We start from the raw sequence: 6,178 nt of genomic DNA, 5'->3' as shown, positions 1-6,178 counted from the left end.
CGATGCTGTGGTGGAAGTGTGACCAACAGCTAGGACTTGTGACACTGGCGCCTTTTGGTCCACCCCTTAATCTACTCTTGCTTCCAGCCCGCTTCCATTTAGAAGTTGATATTAGGATGCCTGAACATTTGCCACCGTGTCCAGAGGGTCACAGGAAAGGGAGAGTATTGGGAAAGAGCAGGAGGGAAAGTTGTCAAAGAAGATCAAGGTCCTGATTCTCTGTTGAAGTTTCCTGAGAAGGAGTTGGTCACACTGCCCCACAGAGGCTGTGATGGCAAGGGTGTGTTAAGCTTTCTGGCTAATGGTCAACATCCAGATAGCATGTACTACAGGCTCAACCAAACACTTCACACATGTGATCTCACTGAGCTGCCCTGAACCACGAGCTGAGCCAACGCAGGGATGCCGAGGACACATAAGTCAGGAATCACCATCAGCTGCATGTGATGGAATGGAATCAGTGGCTTAGCCACAGAATGAGGGTGGGGGGCGTCACTTTTATCACTTCCTAGAAGTCCTGAAGCATGCAGTCAAGAGTTGGTGAATTCTAAGAAGTCCTTCTGAGGATATCCTTCAAAAGACATCTCAACTCTCTTCATTTCTTTCCACCCCTATGTTTTTCTCCTGGTTGGGTCCCTTCCCTCCCTTGGTCACTGTGTCAGCTTCCTAACTGCTCTATCACTTTTCTCCTTTTATTTCTTTCTTTCTTTTTTTTTTTTTTTTGGCTGTGTTGTGTGAAAAGGCAGAGGAACCAGAGATCAAACTATCAACATCTGTTGGATCATCGAAAAAGCAAGAGAGTTCCAGAAAAACATCTACTTCTGCTTTATTGACTATGCCAAAGCCTTTGACTATGTGGATCACAATAAACTGTGGAAAATTCTGAAAGAGATGGGAATACCAGACCACCTGACCTGCCTCTTGAGAAATCTGTATGCAGGTCAGGAAGCAACAGTTAGAACTGGACATGGAACAACAGACTGGTTCCAAATAGGAAAGGGAGTACTTCAAGGCCATATATTGTCACCCTGCTTATTTAACTTATTTAACTTATATGCAGAAATGCTGGGCTGGAGGAAGCACAAGCTGGAATCAAGATTGCCAGGAGAAAAATCAATAACCTCAGATATGCAGATGACACCACCCTTATGGCAGAAAGAGAAGAAGAACTAAAGAGCCTCTTGATGAAAGTGAGAGGAGAGTGAAAAAGTTGGCTTAAAACTCAACATTCAGAAAACTAAGATCATGGCATCTGGTCCCATTACCTCATGGTGAAACAGTGGAAACAGTGAGAGACTTTATTTTTCTGGGCTCCAAAATCACTGCAGATGGTGACTGCAGCCATGAAATTAAAAGACGCTTACTCCTTGAAAGAAAAGTTATGATCAACCTAGACAGCATATTAAAAAGCAGAGACATTACTTTTCCAACAAAGGTCCATCTATTCAAAGCTATGGTTTTTACAGTAGTCTTGTATGGATGTGAGAGTTGGACTATAAAGAAAGCTGAGCACCAAAGAACTGATGCTTTTGAACTGTGGTGTTGTAGAAGACTCTTGAGAGTCCCTTGGACCGCAGGGAGATCCAACCAGTCCATCCTAAAGGAGGTCATTCCTGAGTGTTCATTGGAAGGACTGATGTTGAAGCTGAAACTCCAATACTTTGGCCACCTGATGTGAAGAACTGACTCACTTGAAAAGACCCTGATGCTGGGAAAGATTGAAAGCAGGAGGAGAAGGGGATGACAGAGGATGAGATGGTTGGATGGCATCACCGACTCAATGGACATGAGTTTGAGTAAGCTCCGGGAGTCGGTGATGGACAGGGAGGCCTGGCGTGCTGCAGTTCATTGGGTCGCAAAGCGTCGGACACGACTGAGCGACTGAACTGTCTGGGCTTTCTCTAGTTGCAGTGAGGTGGGGTAGGGGGTGAATGCTACTCTCCATTATGGTTCACAAGCTTCTCTTCAGTGGCTTCCCTTGTTGCAGGTGGGCTCTAGGATGCACGGGCTTCAGTAGTTGCAGCACTCAGGCTCAGTAGTTGTGGTGCATGGGCTCAGTTGCTCCGTGGCATGCGGGATCTTCTCTTGACTAAGATTCAAACCCATATCCTCTGTATAGGCAGGCGAATTTTCATCCAAGGCACTGCCAGGAAAGTCCTATCATTTCCCTTCTTAACTTTCTCCAAACTACTGTCCATACAATAGCCAGAGCAATGGTCTTAAAATATTAATTGTATCAACTCATTTGTTTTTCTGCTATAAACTCTCCAATGACTTTGCACTGCCCTTAGGATAAAATGAAATGTCACTGGAGTGTCTGAGAGCACCCTAGCTGTTCTCATTGCCTCCCTCCCCAGTCTTCTCTTTACCCCTTTTCTGATAGTAACCTCCAGCTGGTCTTAAATGTCCTTAGTGCTTCCTCACCATGGGTCCTTCACATATGCAGCTCCTCAGTTTTGACCTGGCTGACTTCTATGTGTCCATTAGGACTAAACTTAAGTACTTTTGATGCTTAAAAGCAAGCTGGACTCTCAGGGAGTCCCGCGGTACCAATCAGTAGCATTGATGTGCTTATTTGTGTGGTCACATGCTTGGCTATCTCCCTCTGCCTCTGACTGCAAACTTCCTGAAGAAGGCACTAGCCAGTGCCTGTATGCTCAACAAATATTTGTTAAATAAAACAGTTGGATCTGGCTCCCCGGGGGCATAGTCTTGGTAGATAGACACTACAGTATGAAATAAATATGGAAGAAGAAGAAGGGCCAAAACCCCAAAGGCATCTTCCTGTCAACCCTCCTTGGGTCTGTCAGCACAGAGTCCTTGGAGCCTGGATGGGTACGGAGGGGGGACAGAAGGGAAAGGACAGTAGCCAATTTGCTTGGAGAGCGACACCCGTTTCTAATTTAAACTGCAAATAAGGAATGGAAACAGACATGTGTTGTACACAGAGTAGCGAACATATGGGACCAGTTACCAAAAACAGCCATGGAAGCCTGAAGATTAATGAGTTGAAGTGAAACCTCGGTGGAGGAGAGGGTGTGAGGGTGTGGGGAGGAGTCAGAGAGGCAAAGGGCTGGGTGTCCTGTCCCGGGGGTTCCCGCCCCTTTGCTCACCCTGAGGTATGTCCCATTGGCTATCCCAACTTCTCTGGAGGAAGCCATCTTACTTACAGTGTCCCCCAAGTGGCCTCATCAGAACCTTCCTATGGGAGGGGGTTGTGGGGAGGGGGAGAGGTTGGGGGCAGACGCTTACAGGTGGGAGAGGCTGGACTGGAAGCTGCCCTGCATATACCACTAGTACTTAGTCTCCATGGCTAGGGAAGTAAGGGGGCAGATAGAGATTGGTGAGAGGAGGTCTAAAGCCCTCAAACCCCCGCTCAGCATCACCCTGCCCCCTACATCATCTATCCTCGGATTCTCACCTACTGCCGCAGCTGCATAGTCTTAAATCCTGAGCAGAGTGCTTGGAGTAACTAAAGCCTGGAGAAATTCAGCTAAAAGCCAAACCCCCATCTTCAAAGGACTATCCATTTCCATCTTGGCAGATAATATTTTAAAAAGCTATTATGACATATTTTGGATATTCAAACCCTCATTGCACAGGGGATATTGATCTGTTTCACCGACTTGACAATCATTTGTTTGTTTTGGTATCATTCATTCATTTAGCAACAATCTATTAAGCTACCTGGACTGGGTGCTGAGCAATGTTGTGGGCACTGGTGAGATGTCCATCAGCTCCATGTTCTCATGAAGCCCTCAGTTTAATGAGAGGTACAAACCATACATCAATAAACAGATATCTATGCCTGATAATGCCCAGGGTGAGAAACACTGTGAGGAAAAGGGGGTGAATAGATGGATAGGCAAGAGGGGCAGTGATAATTTAAACAGGAAGCTCAGCAAAGGGTATTCTAAGCAGGGAAAATCTAAGCATAAATCTGAAGAAAGTGAAAGAGCAAGACATGCAAACATCAGAAAGAAGGGCTTTCCAGGCACTAAAGTCAACGGATAAAAAGGTCCTGAGGTGGGAATAAACTTTGTTTGGACAGTAAGGAGACCAGTGCGGTGGTAGTGACTATAGCAAGGAGGGTGATAAGTAGGAATTGGGCATGTTACTGGGGTCATCACTGGTGGGGTTTTATGTAAGGGCACAGCTTCACTGAGTGGCATGTCTATAGCTGTGTATTTGTATCTATATCTTAACTTCTATATCTAAATATATGCTACATTCCAGATAGTATTTTAAGGCAAGCTACTTAACATTGTTTTAAAGCAAACACATAATCTATGACCTAACTATCATTGCTATTCACTAAGTAGAGAAACTAAGACACCGGCATCCAAGTGCACAATCAGAATCAGAGTCTGAGGTGACAATGGGAGAGCCCAAATCCACAAATCTTGCCTCTTTCTCTTTGATTTTTGCCCCTTGTTTTGCACCACCTTCCCAAATCCACCTAGTGGATGACCAGCCAGGCAAGCCAGCTAAAGCAATTAGCCACTTTCTCTGAGTCCTGCTCAGGAGGAAATCCCTTCTTCCCCGATCCACACAATTCGACAGCGATAACTGATACTTTCTTTTGCGGAAAGTGGTGGATTCAGTAAACCGAGTGGGTCTGACCACATGGGTCCCTCGTTCTTTCGGTCAATGGAAGGAGGAGGGGGCAGGAGAGAGATTGTTTAAATTCTAGTCCCTTAAGTAGCACAGAAGCATTCCTGAGTTTCTCAGGACCTTGAGTTATAGCCCCCATGATGTTGAACTTTGGGATTTATGCTGATGGTCCCAGCACACTTCTCTCTGTCAGTACATAAGTAGGAAGCTTCCTCCACATTACCTTGCTTTTCCTGATTACTCCCCCAATATTCCATCAGTTATATGATCACATCTCTGCTGAGGTCACCCCTTGACTACTAAACCATTTGAGTTTCCTTTGAGGAAGAAAACTACCCTGGTGGTATCCCAGGGGAATCGGGAAAAGATTTCAGAGTTCTGGAGTCCTTAATGCTAGTCTGATCCTGTTCTTTCTTTATGTATTTTGCTTCCTGCCTCTCAATCCCTCAGTCAACCCCATGACATTTTTTTTTTTTCCTGCAAATTCCCTGCCAAGGTCTCTATGACTGCCAATTATATTTTGTTTATACCAAATCATCCATTTAGGTACAGATCATTGGCATTTAGCATATGACATTTACTGGTTAATATCTACTTGACTCCATTTACGGCAATAGCTTGCATGAAACACAGAAAGGTCTTCAAGCACTCCTAATCTCTGTGAACATAGACTCCAGGATAACAATTCTCTTCAGTCCTGAATTTGTCTTCAGAGATGAAGACAAGAACACTCCAGAGAAGGGCAAGGTTTATACAGAACAAACAAGCTACTGCAAATTAACTGAACACTGGGGGAAAAAAATCAGAAACGATTCCCAACTTAAGAATGTTGAACTTTAAAACAATCTGTGCCCCTTTCCAACGGTAGTGTGTCTTCTGCTTACCTAAAGGTTAAATGTCCTCAAATTTCTTCCCCTTTTGAATCCCTGTCTCTCCCTTCTTCTTCCCTAAATTTCACTGCTATCCTTACAGACCACCCTGTGTGTGGGTGTGTGTTAGTTGCTCAGTTGTGTCCGACTCTTTGCGACCCCTTGGACTGTAGCCCACTAGGCTCCTCTGTCCATGGGAGTCTCCAGACAAGAATACTGGAATGGATTGTCATTCCCTCCTCCAGGGGATCTTCCCAACCCAGGGATTAAACCCAGGTCTCCTGCATTGCAGGCAGATTCTCTACCATCTAAGCCACCAGGGAAGCCCACTGACCACCATATTTTTGTTCAAAGCTAAAAGTCTGGTGGGCTCCGACATGACTGAACACACACACACACACACATAAAATGTACAGCACTAAGTATGAACTCTTATTGAAACTTTTGGTGATAATGGATTCTTTTTTTACCATAGAATATATACATTGTTTCCCCCACATATGACTTGGGGCAAAAAACTCTTACTGACTTTTGGTGATAATGCTGTGTCGGTGTACATTCATGATTATAACATACCCTGGAGAGATTCGATAGTAGGGGCCGCTATGCATGTGTTGGGTTAGGGTGTGTACAGGAATTCTACTTTCTGATGAGTTTTCTAGGAACCTAAAACTACTCTAAAAAATAAAGTGTAG

The 6,178-nt window shown here is 44.8% G+C and overlaps 1 protein-coding gene and 1 long non-coding RNA gene across 7 annotated transcripts in view; one reads left to right on the top strand and one right to left on the bottom strand.

Annotated features, from left to right (window-relative positions):
• NTRK2 (neurotrophic receptor tyrosine kinase 2) overlaps positions 1–6,178 on the bottom strand; it is a 386,793-nt gene that overhangs the window by 14,460 nt on the left and 366,155 nt on the right. The gene's annotated exons all lie outside the window — the stretch shown is intronic.
• LOC145518113 (uncharacterized) lies at positions 690–5,119 on the top strand. Its single transcript, XR_014062621.1, has 2 exons — positions 690–3,321; positions 3,841–5,119. It is a non-coding gene; the product is annotated as an uncharacterized LOC145518113 (long non-coding RNA).

The sequence above is a fragment of the Giraffa tippelskirchi genome, chromosome 1 (genome assembly GCF_054371585.1).
Source record: "Giraffa tippelskirchi isolate mGirTip1 chromosome 1, T2T-mGirTip1v1.2.pri, whole genome shotgun sequence".
In the NCBI taxonomy this organism is placed as follows: Eukaryota; Metazoa; Chordata; class Mammalia; order Artiodactyla; family Giraffidae; genus Giraffa; species Giraffa tippelskirchi.
This window is presented reverse-complemented; position numbering and strand designations above follow the sequence as displayed.